The 21,800-nt window shown below is 36.3% G+C and overlaps 1 protein-coding gene and 1 long non-coding RNA gene across 3 annotated transcripts in view; one reads left to right on the top strand and one right to left on the bottom strand.

The window, feature by feature from the left end:
- Positions 1-21,800, bottom strand: part of LOC115444259 (ABC transporter G family member 20) — a 71,035-nt gene that overhangs the window by 24,037 nt on the left and 25,198 nt on the right. The gene's annotated exons all lie outside the window — the stretch shown is intronic.
- LOC119189683 lies at positions 12,999-13,781 on the top strand. The gene is made up of 3 exons (XR_005112543.1): positions 12,999-13,041; positions 13,216-13,372; positions 13,659-13,781. It is a non-coding gene; the product is annotated as an uncharacterized LOC119189683 (long non-coding RNA).

The following is a 21,800-nucleotide window of genomic DNA, read 5'->3' as shown; positions in this document are numbered from 1 at the left end:
CTACTGTCTCATGGATAATTTGCCATAGTTCCATGTACTAACAATTCGCATTCCAGGTGTACAGTCGAATCATAATACTGAATGAATTAAATTTCAAATCGCCTTTAAACTTTTGTCCATTAACAAACGTATTATCTTCACTATAATTAACTTTACGGAGTTAATTTTGTTTTAGATAAAGAAAAGTGAATATTTCTGCTATTATTAACCATAATGTGCAGTGCTGTAACTTTGCCATCTCAAGAATATTACCCAGCAATTTGTCATCATATTGCTGGCAGTACAGTAGCACAGGGTCCTTATAATCCGATTCCTGCCGGTATTTACGTAGAATCTAATTATCTTCAGAACGATTTGCAGATCACATTTATGCTACTACCTCTACAGAGCCATTTTGACACTGCGTTTTTAATGAAACCACATACTTATCTACTTGGAAATAACATTTTACAATAAGATACTTGAGCTGTAGATGTAAAATAAAAAAGTGTAAATTTTGAACGAAATAAATATTAATGAAAAGTAACTTAAATATTTCGCGTCGTTATGCCACTACTGCTACTCTAAGAGAATTCGTCGCTACGGCAACATTATACTTTCAGTTATAAATATACTCACGCACGCGCCATATTTGCATTGAACTATAAAATGATAAAAAATCAGAAATCTAAAACCAGCATTTTTGGTGAAAATATTCGTTATTAATTTAAGATTTTTGGCACAATGTTAGCAAAGTTGAGGACGAGTATGTTGTTTCATTTAGTAACGTAATGTTAAAATGACTCTGTACCCTTTCGCTATGTCTTGGTTTGCCGGCAAACCTGACAGCTACATGACATTTACGTGTGTCACGGGATTATAACCTTATATACTACATAATAAGGTTATTTTTCCGTGACACGCGTAATGTCATGTAGCTGTCAATGTTTGCCGGCAAACATTCAAGATATATCACGGGTGTATAGTATCGGGTGCGTTTTCGGAAAATTTTACCATTCGCTCTTACATTATATTCAGTGTCATTGCCAACATTTTCCTCAACCCACCGACAATGGAGACGTGTCGCGTAGTAGATTTTTGACGCAACGCGTTACGTGTACTCGGATGGCCGGAACACTGAGCCAATACTTATGTCACCGACCCGCTAGCACCCGACTGGGCACCGGACAATACTCAACGACCTTTCACGACCTCAGTTCAAACTCATTGCCGTTATCGGGTCAAATTAGGCGTAAAGTCAAACTGTTATTTATTGCAAACATACTCTTACAGAATAATTGTGTATTTTTTTTTTATTGCTTTGAATGATGAGACGAGCTTGCCGCTCGCCTGATGGTACGATACGACCGCCCATAAACAGAAGAAACACTATCCAATTACAAAGTATTGTTTGATATTCCACTGCGCTCGCCATCCTGAGACATGTGTCTTATTATGTCCAGTAGTTACACTGGCTACAATGTCGTTCAAACCTAAACACAATAGTGACTAGACACTGTTGCTTGGCAGCAGAAATAGATAATGCGGTGGTATCTACCCAAGCGGACTCACATATGAGAGACCTACCACCAATAAGTATATAGTACCAGAGTTTGGAATATAGTACTCAGTTTGTGCTATTAAAGTATTTTTTTTTGTTTTTCATCAAGCTGTAATTGACCGTGATATTTTAGTTTCTGAAAACAAACTTAGTTACTTAGTTAGCCGACTTCAGATCTCTTATGATAGTAAGCGGACACATTATAGAACAGAAATATATTAAGATGATCATGGGTAAGTATAATAGTTGCAACTTTGACTACATGTTAGGGTGCATAGGTAGAACACCTATGATTTTTTTTCTTTTTGTTATGCGGGTACGGCATTTTGACCACTGCACCTAATGAGTGGAGTGGGGTCCAATAGAATGTCGACTGACGAGAGATGATTACCCCTCGACAGTCGACATAATTATGCCGGCTTGTTTGGAACCGGATATACACATGGCCTGTATGGGTTGTGGTACAATTTTTACATTTCATTAATATTATCATATTTTTCCGGAAGGAGAATTGACAGTTATTTTTGTCACTGCATTTTAATATTTTTTATACAGCTGAGTGTATGTAGGGCGGGCGCCTAATGGAAATAGTCATGATTATATAACATTTTAATGAGGAACAATTTATTGTTCTAGATACTAGAGTTCGTCTCATTAGGTAGTCCCGTAGTCTATTGTTATCACAAAGCAAATGTCTTAGTTCGGGATGGTATTACTATTGTTCATGGGCAGTTGTGATGCTGTCCATCAGGAAAATTGCTTGTTAAATTCAGATGTAGAAAAATCCGAAATTCAGTCAGTTATAACAGTTTGTTGTTGCAAAGAATTCTGGTTTACACGAATTTCTAACTACACCCAAACATCAGACCGAATCTTGACACGTAGCAGTTTATTATACAACATTGAATGTCATGGCGCAATGTTTATTTGTTTACATCATAACAGCTGGCTTTAAGTCGCTTACTGACCGAATTATAGCACTATCACTAGTATATATAACATCAGCCCAGGTTTATATACTATCCCACTGTTGGGCACGGGCCTCCTCTACTACTGAGAGGGATTAGGCCTTAGTCCACCACGCTGACCTAGTGCGGATTGGCAGACTTCACATATCCTCAAAATGTTTATAGAGAAGTTTGGGGTATGCAGGTTTCCTCACGATGTTTTTCTTCACCGTCAAAGCAAGCGATAATTCACAAAGAATACACACATCATTTTAAAAAAGTCAGAGTTATGTGCCCTTGGGATTTGAACCTGTAGACTTTCGTCTCGGCAGTCCGTTCCATACCCAACTAGGCTATCGCCGCTTTTTATCACTAGTATAGAGCATGGTATCATTTGACTTGCATTGAGAAAGGGTAAAGAAAAGGACGATTACGGAATCAACATTATTTGAGTTGTTATTGATAATTCTAGGTTGAGGAGTTATTTTGAGCGTTAAAATCTCGGTCTTCATAGGTTAAGGAATAGCTGGATGGTCTTTTAAAATTGTGCATTGCCGACTCTTCGGCAAAGTATGGAATTTAGTTTTCGGCAATTTAGAAAAATTGTAGCCAGTGTACCTATTGGACGTAATAAGACTGAACATCTCATGTCTCAGGATAGCGAGCGTAGTGTAATAATAATAATAATAAGCCCCTCACAAATCTAACTTCACGTCCGGCACGAACATCTGATGCCACGCGGGGGGCGGACATTGGCAGTTTTTAGCTATATACTTACCAATGACTAACGAAGCACTAGTATTAAAACAATATACATGCGATGCGTCTAAGAAACAGGACAATACCCCAGGCGGGTACCGGAGCTAACCGCGATGGAGAATCCCGCCCCGGGCCTTTAAGCCCGGGCTGCCCTGCGTATTCTGGGAGGGCACCGTATCGCACCAATCTGCCCGGTTTCAAACTGTTGCAGTCCAACATGACCCACCATCATCGTCATGTTCCTCACCAACTTCATTATTTTCATCCATCCCTTCATCACCACCCTCGTATCTTGATAGAATTGAAGAGTCTCATTCATCAAATTCATCACCCTCACCCTCATCATTACTTCAATCCGATTTGGATGTTGTGCAGGAGGCTACTCCAGCCAATGTTACTGCACCCGCCAATGACGGAAGGCGCACGCACAAAAAATGGACTAAAGAAATGAACATTTTCATAATGCGCCACTATTTCATCCTCACTGATCTAGAAACAAACACTAAAACTTACCTCACACCATTACACGCACGCTTTAATGCACAATTCCCTAATATAGAAGTAGGAAAACAACGGGTAGGAGATCAACGCCGTGCTATAGTTCAACGAAACTTTTTGACTAAAGAGGAAATTAGAAATATCAAAGAAGAAGTTAGAAATTTACTGTCTAAAAACCAACACTTATCATTAAACACAAACACAGACATACAGCACACACAATCCAATAGAATAAGATGGACCAACGAGTTAAATGAAACTATAATGCGTAGTTACTATAGATTAACAAAGCTCGAAACTGACCTAACTACATACAGACCCCTCTTACACCAAGATATCGTTAGTAAATGCCCTTCAATTTCCCACCTCTCTGCACAAAGGATTGCTGATCAGCGTAGGTCTATTGTAAATAACCGATTACTATCAACTGATCAACTAAATAGAATTCGACAAGAAGTTCAAAACGAACTAATCTCTGACACCGCATGCACTCTCGAAGACTCAACCCAGCTTGCACAAGACACATCAGTAATCTCTACAGACCCTATAGAAACAATAACCATACAGATAGACTTATCTCCAAGACAAACAACAAATAGCAATGATCAACCAAGTCTATCAATAGAATTACAACAACAATTAGAAGAAATGTTCTGGGAAACATTTCATACTTTCAAAGACACACACCCTACAAATCGACCCTACCTTCCAAAGTTAAAACCTTCAAAGAGACTAGCATCTATAATCAACTACCTCAATACTGATATACTTACAAAAATAGTAACTATTGACACTGATTTTAAAACGACTCATGCAATCATATACTGCGCAGCTTATACTGCTACAAAATTTAATGGCGTTAAAATCCTAGACACATGCAATCTAAACAGTAACTTAGACAGAAAACCCAGGTGGCAAAAACGGCTAGAAGGCAGAATAAGCGAATTAAGAGCAAATATAGGGCGTCTGACAGAATATATAAGGGGCGTCCGATCGACAGCTTTGCAAAAGCATATAAATAAAATAAAAGAACAGTATAAAATCCATTCACAACACGAGACACTAAATAATGACCTTAGCCACTACTTAGATACTCTCAAGCAAAAATTAAACGTTCTCGCAAGTCGGTTGCGCAGATATAAGGAGACTACACTCAGGAAAGTACAAAATAAGCACTTTGGTAACAATGAAAAATTATTCTATAGAAATCCCACATCGCCTAATAGCTCGCCAGAAAATAATTCACCTTTGCCAACTCCAGAAACTTTACACGCCTTTTGGTCCAATATTTGGTCGAACCCAGTTGAGCACATAGAAAACTCGTGGATTACGGAAGATAGACAAATACTTAAGAATATCCCAGAAATGGAATTTGATAATATCCCCATAGATCTTTTAAAAGCTGTAATATCAAAAACCCATAACTGGAAAGCTCCCGGATCTGATAACATACACAATTTTTGGTATAAAAAGTTAACTTCCGTACACTCACTACTTCTAAAACACATAAATTCATTCATCAATTTACCTTATACAATGCCAGCCTTCATCACGCAAGGCGTAACATATATGCTACCAAAAGATTTATCCGATACTGAAAACCCCGCCAAATATCGACCAATCACTTGTCTCCAAAACATTTATAAAATAATTACAGCTTGTTTAAGCGAAACCATTTACAAATACACACAGGAACAACAAATCTTGGCAGAAGAACAAAAGGGTTGTCGAAAAAATAGTCAGGGATGTAAGGAACAGCTCACCATCGACGCAGTAGTTTCAAAACAAGCAGTTATTCAAAAACTAGACATCCACACCATGTACATAGATTATAAGAAAGCTTTCGACTCAGTACCACACACCTGGCTAATATATATCTTAAAACACTATAAAATTAACCCTGCAATTATAAGTTTTTTGGAAAAAATAATGTTAAACTGGAATACTAAACTAAAAATATGTAATTCTGGCAAAACTACTGAAACCGAATCCATCTCCATAAAAAGAGGCATATTCCAGGGTGACGCCTTAAGCCCCCTTTGGTTCTGTCTAGCCCTTAACCCATTATCTAATATGCTTAATAAAAATAATTTCGGATACAAAATTAAACATGACACACATCAAATTTCACTATCTCATCTCATGTACATGGACGATATAAAGCTTTTCAGTAACACTCTAAAGGACCTACGCACCCTAGCTGACATCGTTCAAACATTTTCACACGATATACACATGGAATTTGGCGTAGATAAATGCAAGATTCAATCAGTCCACAAAGGAACAATAGTACCTGCCTCTTATAAATTGGCAAATCAAGAGGTAATAGATGCTGTAGACCCAGTGGAAGGATATAAGTACCTAGGATATCATCAGTCACAGGAGCTCCACCACAAGAACATTAAACAGCTACTGCAACAAAATTTCAGGACTAGACTACATAAAGTACTACACACCCACCTAAATGCTCGCAACACCATCAAAGCTATAAACACCTTTGCCGTCCCTATTCTAACTTACTCGTTTGGTGTAATACGCTGGACACAAACAGATTTAAAAAACCTTCAAAGAATCATTAACACTGCAATGACTAAACATAGAAAACACCACCCAAGAGCTTGTATACAGAGAATGACCCTACCTAAATGCGAAGGTGGCAGGGGTTTAATAGATATAACAAACTTACACAATAAACAAATCATGTCGCTCAGATCATTCTTCCACAATCGTTCACTGCATTCCACACTGCACAAAGCTATCTGTGAAGTAGATAAATACACGCCACTATTTCTCGCTGATCACACAAAAGAAATGCCTATAACCACCAAACAACAAAAGATTGACATCTGGACACAAAAATCTCTGCACGGCCGTCATCGTCACGATTTAACTAACCCTAATGTTGACAAAATAGCGTCAAACGCATGGTTAAAGCGTGGCGAGCTGTTTCCCGAAACAGAAGGATTCATGCAGGCCATTCAAGATCAGGTTATAGACACTAAAAACTATAGGAAACACATAATCCGAGACAGTAGTCTAAGTAGTGATCATTGCCGACACTGTCATAAACACCCAGAAACCATCCAACACATCACAGGCGCATGCTCCTCCATCACACAGACAGACTACAAGCACAGACACGATCAGGTAGCGGCAATCATACACCAGACACTCGCATACAAGCACAAACTCATCACAGAAAAAACAGCATATTATAAATATACACCTCAAATTATCCTAGAATCACCTGACTACAAACTATACTGGGACAGAACTATACTTACAGACAAGACCGTACATCACAACCGCCCTGATATCACACTACACGATAAACATAGTAAGACAGTTTACCTCATAGACATCGCAATCCCCAACACACACAATCTCACGGCCACACATACTAATAAACTCACAAAATATGCAGACCTGACCATTGAATTGAAAACTCAATGGAGAGTGCAATCTGTGAAGACAGTCCCCATCGTTATATCCAGCACCGGCGTAATCCCTAAAACACTGCACACTAGCCTGAAAACCCTAAACATTCATCCACTCACATTCACGCTAATGCAGAAGGCAGTCATACTAAACACGTGCAGAATCGTCAGAAAGTTTCTAGCAATAGATTAACATATCAACCGCCGAAGTTGTTTGGCCAAAAGCCCGCAGCTCTGGTGAAATACCCCAGAAATGGGAGAAGTTTAAAAACTTAAAATATAATAATAATAATAATAATATCAGCCCTGTATTATATACTTGCCCACTGCTGAGCACGGGCCTCCTCTACTACTGAGAGGGATTAGGCCTTAGTTCACCATGCTGGCCTAGTGCGGGTTGGTAGACTTCACACACCCTCGAAATTCTTATAGAGAACTTCTCAGGTATGCAGGTTTCCTCACGATGTTTTCCTTCACCGTTAAAGCAAGCGATAATTCACAAAGAATACACACATAATTTATTAGAAAAATCAGAGGTGTGGGCCCTTGGGATTTGAACCTGCGGACATTCGTCTCGGCAGTCCGTTCCATAACCAACTAGGCTATCGCCGCGTAGTGTAATACCAAACAATAATTTGTAACTAAAGGTGTTGAATGGTGTTTCTACTGTTTATGGGCGGTCGTATTGCTTACCACCAGGCGAATGGTAAGCTCGTCTCGTCATTCAAACCAATAAAAAAAAATTATTAGATTATTTATGACATAAATATGAGTATTATTTGTGACTGTTTTTGTTTCTGGCAATAACAGAATGATTTATATAGACATTGAAATTTTCATGATCTCATGAGATCCTTGGTGGACTTTCAACATCTTATAGGGTATTCATTGAAGCGAGCGTAAAGTATAAATCTGTTACATAAATGTCAACAAATTGGCAGTTGTATACCAATTATAATTATGATATGGTTGAGTGAAAGCAAGATAGTCGTTCATCTGATACCTCCAAACGTAGTGCAAACTTACGTAGATAAAACTACATGAATGTAGGGTTAAATTTCTAAATGAAACAGTCATTCTTATTATTTGCTCACTCTGAGAACGTCGTGAGGACGGAGAATACGCGAAGATATAAGCAGTTGTAGTTATGGTTGAGTTTGACGAGGAATAAAGAAGTTAACATGTCTCTATTGCTGAACATCTACTTAAATAAATTATTGATCGGTATTTTTAGCAAGTCACTGGATGCATGTTCGAAATATAATGGCGTGCGATGAAATTGTTATCCATGCGTGTAAACATATACATTAAGTGCCTTTTTCACAACTTCTGAGTAAGTCCTACTCTCAGACTCATATGATTCATATGTTACTCGTCATACAAATGTATAAGCCGACTAAATAAAAAAGTCAGACACATCTATGCTCCCAAATGGTAATAAAATAAGTACTATATACATGACATTAATACGATAACTCTCAATTTTTTTTTTTACATCTTGTGAGGCTTTTAAGCCTTGTAAACATCGGAATAACTCCATTTTATATGAGTTTTAACTAACGAAACTTCTTTAAAAGGGTCTTCGATACATTGGAGAAAATTATAATATAAAACCCGCGATAAAATCCGCAAAATAAATCGATGGGTTTAATTGAAAGAATTCTTAAAGGTTTTATAGAGAAATCATCTATGTTTTATTTATTTCAATTAAATATTTATATCTTGCTTAAAAAAAATATTCTCATTTATTTACAAAAATACAACCAAAATATTTAATGATTTCGAAATCACTCGCCTATAAAGCGCGACTTATGATGATGATATAAATTGATATTTTAACGACAAAATCATATAATCTGCACAAACAGCTTATAAAAATGTCATAAGACATGGTCTTTGAGGGCACTTCACGAAAGTTGATTCACAAAGGGCGACTTGTTTGTATGTACTATCAAAACAATTAGAAGGTCGCGATATGAAGCAACAAGAGTTCTGGACTCTGGTGATAAAAACCTATTTAATTTACTTGCCTTTGCTCATGGCTTGGACCGAGTGAAAAACCATCTTTTTTATTGCTTGGAATGACGAGATGAGCTTGTCGTTCGCCGCCGCCCATAAGCAGAAGAAACACCATTCAATGATCCAACACCTTACATTACAAAGAATTGTTTGGTATTCCATTATTTATTGCGTTCTCATATCCTGAGATATGAGATGTCTTATATGTTCAGTAGTTACACTGGCTACAATATTTTTCAAACTGGAACAGTGATTCCACATTTTGTTTTTTTTTTGGTTTCGCGGAGAAAATCTCTTATTACTATCGCCCAGCCTTCGTGGGGGGCGACTGAGCGGTTATGCTGGGGTAACCGTGCCTTACGGCCCGGCGTTGAGCCGCCCGGATTTGATGGTGACCTTCGGGCGACCGCCGGGCCGAGTCCCTAACCCTATGTACAACTAACCTACGCACGGCCTACCAGATAAAACTCCGCGGTGGCCCTCTTCGGCGCATTAGGGACGGCTGCAGGCTTCCTCTGACGGAAGTGTCTAAGTCGTTGTCCGCAGCCGCCCCCAGTCCACAGAGCGGGACTACACACTGCTGTTTGGCGGCAGTAATAGACATTGCGGTGGTACCTACCCAGGCGGACTCTCACCATGATATGATAACAGTTTTATAAACTTTGTTGCTTATCGAAAAGATGATGGAATTAAAGATGATGGAAACATTGACAATATGTTTTACCTAGTAATCGACAGAATGGGAACACGTCAAGAATCTCCAACTGAACAGTTTAAACTAATTCAATTACATTACGATCGATATTCCAACGGCGCGGCCTTGTTTCTGTTGTAGAATTCAAAACGTTCGCTCATCAGTTCATTGTTTAAAACTGTCATCGTATTATGCGTTTTAATGTTTATAAACTTTTAGTTTGATTGGCATGATTTATCGCAAGGGAAAGAGGATAAATGAATCATTTCACGCTGAGAGAATAATTTATAGTACTTTAGGAATTCTCTCTATACATATTATAAAACAAAGTTCCCTTTTCGGTCTGTCTTTATGGTATCGATTTTCTCAAAATTTACTGAACGGATTATAATGAAATTTGGTATGGAGGTAGTATAAGAATACAGAACTTCTCAGGTATGCAGGTTTCTTCACGATGTTGTCCTTCCCCGTTCAAGCAAGCGATATTATACATGGAATACACACATAATTTTAGAAAATTTAGAGGTGTGTGCTAGGTATTCAAACCTATATACATTCGTCTCTGCCTAACCTTAAGCACTTTAAATAGCAGAACTATTGTATTAATCTCGAAATATGGTTTCTATGGTTCAAGACTTAAGACATTGTATCATCCATTATGCAATTGATTATATAATAAATTCCGGAGCTGACCTTAGTGAATCAGACGTATGGAGATAGTATGACCGATGACATTTATATAATTGTTTATTATTTTTTGTATTACGGTTTTAAGCGGCGATAGCCTAGTTGGGTGTGGAACGGACTGCCGAGACGAATGTCCGCAGGTTCAAATCCCAAGGGCACACACCTCTGACTTTTCTAAAAAAATCATGTGTGTATTCTTTGTGAATTTATCGTTCGCTTTAACGGTGAAGGAAAACATCGTGAGGAAACCTGCACATCTGAGAAGTTCTCTATAGGAATTTCGAAGGTGTGTGAAGTCTACCAATCCGCACTAGGCCAGCGTGGTGGACTAAGGCCTAATCCCTCTCAGTAGTAGAGGAGGCCCGTGCTCAGCAGTGGGCAAGTATATAATACAGGGCTGATATTATTATTATTATTATTACGGTTTTGGAGAACTGGCTTTTAAAGCCAATACTGTTTAGAAGGTTCAAGATTCTGTGAATTTATTAGGTCCGTTAAGCTACTTAAAGTAACTTCTTAAAGTTATCCGGACACAGTAATATGACCCCACTGCACCTGATGGTGCGTAGAGTGGGGTCCAATATAATGTCGACTGAGGTGAGAAAGTAGCCTATAACCTTCCCAAGGTCTTAAACAATCTCCATACCAAATTTCATAAAAATCCGTTTAGTAGGTTTTGAGAAAATCTATAACATACAGACCGACAGCTTTTGGGGACTTTGTTTTATAATATGTATACATGTTGTTATCACAATACACTTCAAGAATATTACAGAAAATTGATCCTAGTTGAGTGATTCGGTGTAGTTGTATTACGGTACATCAGAGCTGAGTTCTCTTGTTTGATTCCGAAGTCAGGCAAAGTGATATAGGCTCACCCCCTATCACATCATGGGACGGGATACGTACGGCGGAAAATTGATGCACCAGTTGCGCCTCTGCGTACCCCTTCGTGGATGAAAGTGTGTGATTTAAGTGAGTTTTAACTACTGATATTATAAACTATTTTTGATTGCTAAATCGTTTATAGTGTTCAAGGTTAATAGAGGATGTTGACGCGCGCCCTCTGCATAGTACTGCTGTAAAGAATTTATAAGTACTGTTATGACATGATTGGGGTTAATGTGTCAAACACTGACAGTGATATCGAACGTTGCCTTTCGTTTTTATGATGGTTGCGATATTATTCTGCTAAAACTTTATGAATGTCTAGCTTTTGTCCTCGGCTCCACGCTCGGGAAAAGTTTTTTGTGGGGTAAATATTTTCACGAGATAAAAAGTATAGTATTCAGGATCAATATAGCTTCTTTTTAGTGAATTTTCAAAATAGGATTAGTAGTTTTTGAGATTAGCGCGTTTAAACAAACTCTTAAGCTTTATTAATTAGTTTATAGATTTTAAACTTTGTTGGTAAATGAAAGTAGGCTTGTACAAATAAGTACCATCCTCTCTCCATCTGGTCTGGCAAAATCGATTGGCTTAGTCCGTATGGTAAGCGGAGATAGCCTAGTTGGAAGTGGAATGGACTGCCGAGACGGATATCCTCAGGTTCAAACCCAGGGCATGCACTTTCGTCTTTTCTAAAATTATGTGTGTATTCTTTGTGAGTTATCGCTTGTTTTAACGGTGAAGGAAAACAACGTGAGGAAATCTGCATACCTGTGAATTTCTGTATAAGAACTAAAAGTTTTCCGGGATAAAAGTCCAGTTATGTACTTTCGCGGGATAGAGAGTAGCCTATGTCCTTCCAAACGTATCAAACTATCTTTATACCGAATTTCAACGAAATCCGTTGGATAGATCTCGAGTTTATCACGTTTAAACAGGTAGACAGTTGCGACGGGGTCTTTGTTTAAAATATATTTTTTATAAGTTTTTAAGAGGAACAATTCCGTCATACATGTTTGTTGCGTAACTTTATTTACGCAGCGCATGCAACGGAAACTCTCGAAAGGAATATTTTTTCAATTCAAACCACTAATATCTTGAGTTCAGAGAGTCTACTTCGAAAAACGAAATCCGTAGTTTCGGATGACGGATCGTACATTTTGTTACTACGAAGTGTTTCGGATTCGATGACGGATTCGACGACGGATCCGTAATCGGATTTTGACACTTATGACATTTTTACTTTCGTCGACCGCACTATGAAAACCCGTTTTTTCGTTCGGATCTTAGCGTCAATTTTACGAAAGCTCTAAGCCTTTCGTTTGATTTTCGTTTGGTACTCCAGAGGTTTGAAAATTGCTCAATAACTCCTGTGTGAAGAATTGTTGCAATAGGAAAGTGCTGGGCGAAGTTGGAAGCGTCTCTAACTGCGTAAAACCTTCGTAACATGGAATTTTTAAGAGCTTATAGGACTTTGCCACCCCTTTTTGAAACCATCTGCGAGGATATAGTTGTGTATAGTACACGAATTCCTCCAAAGAACATATACGGGGAATTGATACTACCACTAAGGTAAGCTACAGAAGAAATATTACTTTCTACCTTTCTCAAGAACCTAGCTGGTATTAGTATTGTAGTATTCTTAACGTCTAAATGATCTTGTTTTTGTTTTTTGATGCATTGTACTAAAATGTATATAATATTTTTCTAATTTCATATTTTGACTGCGCTCCATTTTTCTTCCAGGAGTTGTTAGGGAGCTGTGGAACTAAGTGTAGATGGGTCCATGGCCCAGTAAACAGTCTCTGAGTGCCTCAGGCAAGTGTCTGAGTCAGCCTCATATATTGACTAAATTTATAAAATTTCCACAAAACCGACAAGAAAGGACTCTTATTAAAGAACAGTGAGTTAATAAATATTAATCATTCTTAGAAAGTTCCTAAGTATCATCCACATAGCATTAGCCTTTAATTTAAAAATAAATTTAAACACTTTATTTACTTAGGTTAAACAAGCCATTAATAATTTCTCATTTTTCATAAATATGTAATTCCAGGCAAATGTATATGGGTGCATTGACTGCACCCATATAACCATTAGAAAACTTATGAATTTTATGCCATCCTTTGTACAAAGTGCCTATGACTTTGAATTTATTAGACTTTAAACATAATGTTTTCTTGTTTCAGAATCAAATAATTAAACAACTACTAACTCGCTAGAGCTGCCATAACCAACACTGCATCACGCATGGAAGATTAACTACCAAATATATGTTATCGGAAAATAAAACATTATTACAATCATTTTTATATTTGTTTTTTATTTTTTTTATTCATTTCTTTTAACTCTCTCCAGTACTTCTTTTTTCAGTTCAGTCAATGCGAAGGACCCGATTAGAGGTCCGCCTGTGTCGCTAAGGTGCACTCGTCGTCGTACTCTCCTTGAAACTGTTAGGTGGAATCATAAGAAAAATGTTAATTATTTATTGTAAACATCCTAACACAGGGTACATAAATATATGGGTTCTTATTCCTACTGGGATGAAAAATAATAAAATTCATAGAAAGATTGAATAAATTTTACCATAAAAACCATTGTGTATATCGATGGGCAAAACTAATGATTTCTTTAATAGATCAAACCAAAAATTTACTTGTTATTACACAATAACTGCCTTTACAATGAAAAAGATAATTTGTTTAAAGCGAGTAAATAACATTTTAATAATAAATTTACCAATACAATCAATAATTTTACTTGTAAATTACAATTCCAATTTGTTGTGATTTTCAAAGAGAATATAATCACTACGTTTTAAGAGACAGGACTTAATACAAAGTAATAAAATCGAATTTACATGGCGTATCAATACCAATATCACGGAAGAATATGTCAGGAACGTCAAATAACAATACTACCAACTAAACAAAATACATAGTAGTGAGCACTTTTTATCGATATCGATAAATTCTACTCGGTGGGAATCGACGCTAAAGCTACTTTGATAAAATTCATATAATGTATTTTCGAGTCCACATTATCAATCCAACTCACAATATACAGTGAACATTTTAGCACTATAATTACAAGGCTGGACTAAAATGAGGACTCGAAATAAAATGAAAAGCTTTCACATGTTGAATAATAATTGTATTTTTAAAATAAAATCCTTCATTCACCATGTAGGCGAATATAGTTGCACTTATGATAGATCAAGGTACAATCAGAATATTTAATTATAAAGTCAAAGGATGGTGACACTTCTTTGTCGCACTTCTCTTGAAAGATATTATCATTTGTGCAATAATTGTTTATAATAACATGGCACGGAAATTCAAACAACATTTCATCAGGAAGTGGATCAGCTTTCAAATTTTTCGATGGTATGGCTGACTTTCTAAGGCGATTGTTCTTTTTATTAAAATCTTTGTTATTAAAGTGAGAACCACACACATATTTCAAAGTATGCAGCTTTTCTATGGAAACATATATCAAATCTTCTTTTCCCACAACCTGAACTCACTTTCGGCATCTGGAAATATTTTTTAATTGTAAATAAATTGCTTATTAAATTATATTTAAGCCTAAAATCATAAACAGTGCCCAGGCACATTGATTGCTCAACACATTTTTAAGTACACACACACACATACACGACTTTAGTATTTTTTGTCCTGATGATCAGCCATCATCTTACTAATATTATAAAGCGTGTGCATGCAATTGTATGTTTATTATTCGTACCCGCAAAAAATCTAAAATGATTGCGATTAAACTTGGTATGTAGATAGTTAGAATTACTACTTTTTATAACTATGTTCCCACAGAATCTGGACCTAAATAGGTGAAACCACGGAGGGCAAATTGATTAATAAATTTAAACAGGTATCGATATCGATAATAATAACAACATCACTAGTAACATAATGGTAATTAGAAAATGAGAATTTTTATTATTTCTAAGCTACTTTATTTGCGCGATGACTAAAAACATCTAATTAATGCTTACTTGACCTCATCCAATGGAAATTTCGCCATGAACATTCTGCTTTTGTGATTTATTCGACTGGCTCGATCTCCACAAATTTCACACGTAATGAAACGTTTTTTGGTGGCATGTCTTTAAAACGTATTCACTTACACCAACAAAAACACTTTTTGGTATATTTTTACTTGTTTGAATAACAAATAATACAAACATAAATCAATAAAACACAAATGTATTCCAAAACGTCAGGAAGTAAACAAACAATAATAATGGCGGTGAGGAATAGAAAGAGAAACTGTACTGAGAGAGAGAGATAGCAGTATCCGCCATTAAATGCCATGTCAATTCCATACAAAAGATTTTTTGTTCCTTGTTGCGCTAGGCTGGTGATTTTCGCCAATCAACTTGTCAATGTCCATCAATTGTCAAAAATTCTAATATTCCACAGATTAAAACATAATGCAATAAGACCGTAGATTGCATAATCAGTAAAAATATTTACTTATTTTGTCATTAATAAACATTTAGAGTTATGAAATAATAGATAGATTGCAGAAAACCTAATTAGACATCCAATTTATATGTTTTTTTACAAGAATGCCATGATAGGTAAAAAATTACGGTTTTTGAAGATACACATCTCTAATCCGACACAATATTTTCATTCGAACGATTGTTTATGTTTCCGAAAGTAACGATGACGGATCCGAAGTAATTTGGTAGTAGGGTTAAATCCGAAGTTCGTCGTTTCTTCGTTTCGGAACGACGTTTCGATGTTCGTTTTTCGAAGTAGGGCCTCTGAGCGTTCAAACGAAAAGCTCTTCCTATATATATAATACAGATTGAGAGCCATTCAGGCTGTATATTTTGATTATATGCATATTAGTTTAAAATCAACTCGACTCGCCGCAACGCGTCAATATTTTTCTATACAAACTATTCAAACACTTCTACACTTTTTGTAAAAATAATTCTTGGAAGTATATTTTATTTGAGTAAACATGTAGTAAATACAATTTAATAAAAAAAACATTAAGTATGTACGCACTGTTTGTTCATTATTTTATAATTTATACATTCAAAGGATTTTTTTTAACATAATATGTTGTCACTTGTTAACTAGTTTATTAAAAGTCGCAATGCTGAGAGACGTATAAGAATTTTAAACAGAACGAAGTTCAAGTTAAAAAAAAACTTAAGGCCGAATTGAAGTTGGACACTTGATTAGAGAATATTGTGACGTCATTTGCACTCAAGTTTTATATAGTGGACAAGAATAGGTGGAAATATAATCAACGTCACACATTAGTACATACACATCGATGATGTCACTTTATTGTATTATTTTACAATGTAATAACCAATGTTATCGTTACAAAACCCACGCGCTTTTTTCGTCTGTAATTTAATTTTAAATTGAATTAAAAGATGGCATGTTTCGTCGAGAATAAAATATATTACATTATAAATTGATTATTCTCAACATTTATTGTGATACAAAAGTTTTTTTACATTATTTGTTTGTTCGAAATGAAATACCTAAACAATTGAACCTGGCTGGTTTAAACATGTTAATTTCAACCGCACTTTCACTTTATGTATGAAAACATGCCCCTTATCACAAACTTCAAGCAAAAATATTAATTCTGGTAACTTCGAAGCATTCTCTCGACGGTTAAAGAATAAACACATCGGCTTCTCGATCTTTCCATGTCCCAAATTTAAAATCACGGCACTATAATTACGAAACAGTGACAACAAAAATACTTAATATTAGTGAAGGGAATAATTTTGACAACTTATCGATGTTAAGGACGTTGAAATGATCGGTTAGGATGTACTCCGAGGTAATTACTTGACTTGAAATACCTGCCAGAAGTCACGAATTCGTCAAAGTATCTTTTGTAATTATTGTAAAAGGACTGTTGAATATATCTAAGTTACGTGGGTAGGTTTTACATGGTACTGGGATTGGCTCTGTTTTGTGACTGTCAATTATTACATACCTAATATGCTATATATAATTAATACTTAAAATATTAACTGTTATTGATAATACGCATTCAGGCTTTTCAAATCTTCTCGCGGTATATTCCGTCCCATAATGTGCTAAGGGGCGAGTCAATTGCCATATCTTGTATATATTCCTTCAAGCCTGAAGGGTTACTCAGAGAGGGCCGTAGCTAGACTTGAATTTAAAGTAGGGCAGCTGTTATTACAAGCAGGGCGGAAATAAAAATGTTACTACATCTGATCTGCTAAATCGATTTTTGGTTTCCTTGACATGTGAACGTGAGTAAAAAAAAAAAAAGTTAATTCTTAAGTAATTGTTAAGGTAATATACAGATTAAAAAGCGCGGGAAACTTCGGATCGTGGCGGACGTACTTTTTATATTTCTGATTTTCGTTAAATAAGTTTGTAAATATTTCCTATCATCTGGGTTGTAATTATTTGTAAATTTTGTAGTTTAGTGATTTAGTAATTAGTGCATATAATATATTTGTCATTTGGTAAGTGTAAATATATTATTTATTAAGTAGTAGGTGTAATGAATTCACCGCCTGATCCGGGGGGGTTTGTCCCCCCGGCAGGCAATTTTGTAACAATTACATCAATAGAAAAAGAGCAAACTCCTAAACCACAATACATTTCTGAATCTGGTATGGAGACAGACGGCTCGACGTCGACTAGGCCAATTAAACGTAGTCGTCGTTTGATATGTAAAAAATGTAATAAAAAAAGACGTAAGCATGATAATAATTCTACAAACACATCTGGTTGCGATTGTGCTGATACTTCACAAACACAACCAATAGTTATATGTTCAAATGAGTTGACAACACAAACAATTCCCGCCCAAACAGTGGGCCGTAAACTTTATGAAAAAAATGATTGCGCGCCATATCTATTACATGTGCAAAAGATTACAGTTGGAGAAAATGATAGTGCTATCCTCCATCCTCTTGCATTTGGAAAATTCTTAAAACGAAATGAGTTCAAAAATATAATTAATGGGAGCGTAAAAAGGATTGGAAGAAATAAAATAGCCATGGCTTTTTCTTCTTATATTGATGCCAATTCTTTTATTTGCCATGAAAGTCTTAATAAATCTAATTTAAAGGCATTCATCCCAACATTCAATGTAACTCGTATGGGGTTGGTACGTGGAGTTCCTGCCGAGTGGTCTCCAGAGGAGGTTTTGGAGAACACGTCTGTTCCCATTGGCTGCGGGACTATTTTAAAAGTGAGGCGTTTAAATTTCAAAGCTATTATTGAAGGCTCAACTGTGTGGAAACCTTCCCAAACAGTTGTTTTAACATTTGATGGGCAAGTTCTACCAAAAAGAATTTTTATTTGTTACAATGCATTGCCTGTGGACCTCTACATCTATCCTACAATACAATGTTTCAATTGTTGTCGGTTTGGTCACACAAAAACTCAATGCAGGTCTAAACCCCGCTGTTATAAGTGTGGAGACAATCATACTGCTGAATGTTGTGATATAGCTGAGGGAAGTGCTTCCTGTTGCTTGTGTTCTGGATATCATTATGCTACTAGCAAGTTATGTCCTGAATATGAACGGCAAAAACAAATTAAGTCGCATATGGCTCAGAGTTCAATTTCTTATGCTGAAGCCAGTAAACATTTTCCACCAGTTTCCAAATCTTTTGCAGACACTCTTATTTCCCGACCATCTCATGATCCAAGTGTTCCCGAACCTGTTGTCTTGAGGCAGCAACAGTTTAGCAGTTATAAAAAAACTATTTTCCGGAAACCACACTCGCCAGTCACTCCTACTAAGGGATACAATAAAGAAGCACATAATAATATATTGAAAGATTTTAAAATTCCTGAACCCACCAATGGATGTGCTCTTAATAATAATACACAAGATCCCCAGCCTAAACAATTTAATGTAAAAGAACTTATTTCAGCATTGATTACTATTATTACACATTTTAATTTATCACCGTCCAACGTTGCTCCTCTTTTAAATAGTCTTTCCTCATCTCTTTCCGAAAATGGACAATCTGAATCTAATAATACAATGGAATTGCCGCAGCATAACCAATAAAAAAAGTGAACTAATTTATTTAATTAATAAATATGAGCCATGGGCTTTTGCTCTTTCTGAGACATGGCTCAAACCAAACTATACCTTCAAAATTAATGGTTATAGAATAATCAGAGAAGATAGACAAGATGGGTATGGTGGTGCTGCCATACTCATTAAAGACTCAGTGCCATATTCAGTAATTTCTCTTCCTTCACATAGCAATGAAATATCTATAGTAGCTCTAAATGTCAATAACATTTGTCTTGTTTCTGTTTATATCTCTCACCCTTCACTTCCTTTACTTCATGAAATTAATAACCTTATATCCTTTCTTCCCCAACATTTCTTGTTGTTGGGAGATTTCAATTGTCATCATCAATCTTGGGGTAGCTCTATATCTAATCAGTATGGTGAAGAGCTTCTGGAGATATTAGATATGCACAACCTATGTGTATTAAATTCAGGCACACCTACTCGTCGTAACACTCCTGACAACATCAATCAGAGTGCACTAGATCTATCCATTTGCACCCCAAACTTTGCATCTTTTCTTACTTGGTCTACTTTATCCTCTTCATTTGGCAGTGATCATTACCCAATTAAAATCACATTTCCTTCTCCATATAGCAATGTGCCACCAAAAAAGCCTCTTTTAAAATATAAACTGCCAGATAAATGCAGTGAACTTTGGACGAAATTTAGTAAAAGGTAGACAGTCAGCTTTCTTCTCTTCCCGAGGTCACCAATGGCAAGGAACAGATGTGTGCTGAAGCTTTAGCACAAATTCTTTGTACCGCCGCTGATGACTTATTTCCTGTGAAAAGTAATTCAAAAATTAGAAAAATTCCAATGCCTCCCTGGTGGGACATTGACTGCACTAGTGCTGTTAAAAAACGTAAGCAGGCAGAAGTGCAATACAATCTTAATATGTCTCAAGAAAACTTTGAACTCCTTTCCAAAGTAATTGCTGAAACACGTAAACTATTCAAAATGAAAAAGAGAGAAGGCTGGCATAGTTTCTGTGCCTCTATTTCTCCCAATACACATCCTACTATTGTTTGGAATAATATTAAACGTTTTAGATCTGCCTCGGTGAACCCTTCCCCCCGTATTTCGGAATCATTAGCTAACGACTTCTTGGATAACCTGGCTCCTCCGTGGGTTCCTCAGGAGTTTATTTTGAAACCAATGTCTATATCTATCAGCAAAGATGTTGATGGCTGTTCAGCCTTAAAATTACCATTTCGCATTGACGAATTAAAAGGAGTTGTCCAGAATACTGTAGATTCTACTCCTGGATTTGATGGTATCCCATACTCTTTTATATCTCATCTGAGTGATAGCGCTCTTCAATATTATCTGTCATTTATTAATTTTATAATGTCAACAGGAAGCATTCCCCCAATGTGGAAACGTCACATTGTGTTGCCAATTCTTAAACCTCACAAGACTCCAACCGATATTTCCTCATACCGACCTATAATCCTATCCTCAGTATTAATGAAACTGGCAGAACATTTAATTAAAAATCGGCTTGATTGGTATGTTGAGAGTAGAGATTTTCTGGCAAATTCCCAATTTGGCTTTAGAAAAGGAAAAAGTACTTTGGACTGCCTCAGCATTTTTACCACAGACATCCGCATGTCTTTTTCAAAAAATTGTTCTACGGTAGCTGTATTCTTAGACATTAATGGCGCTTACGATAATGTATTACCATCTATCCTTCAACTAAAACTACAATCCCTTCAAGTACCATCTAATCTAACGCATTTAATTTTAAACATTTTAAATAATAGATCAGTCAGTATTTTGTCATCAGAAAACCGGTTAACCCGACACGTTTGGAAAGGTTTACCGCAAGGATCAGTGTTAAGCCCCTTGCTATATAATATTTATGCCTACGATTTAGAATCTTATATTACTAATGGCGTTAAAGTTCTACAATATGCAGATGACTTGCTGTTATATTACTCTTCCGATTCTATTGAGCACGCATGTTCAGTTCTTAATTCTTCATTAATTTCCTTATCGTCATGGCTTTTTAAAAATGGTTTAGATCTTTCCCCATCAAAGTGCGCATCCGTAGTTTATACCAAAAAGAGAACTTTACCTCCAATTAATATTGTATATAACAACATTCCAATTCCAGTTAAAAGCGCTTTTAAGTATTTGGGTGTTTTATTGGACTCTAAACTGTCTGGGACTGCTCACTGCGATTATGTTGCTAACAAAGTGGAGCGTCATATAAATATGTTACGATGTCTCAGTGGAGTATGGTGGGG

Source organism: Manduca sexta, chromosome 18 (assembly GCF_014839805.1).
Source record: "Manduca sexta isolate Smith_Timp_Sample1 chromosome 18, JHU_Msex_v1.0, whole genome shotgun sequence".
Taxonomy (NCBI): Eukaryota; Metazoa; Arthropoda; class Insecta; order Lepidoptera; family Sphingidae; genus Manduca; species Manduca sexta.
Note: the sequence above shows the minus strand (reverse complement) of the source record. Positions and strands in the feature narration are given on the sequence as shown.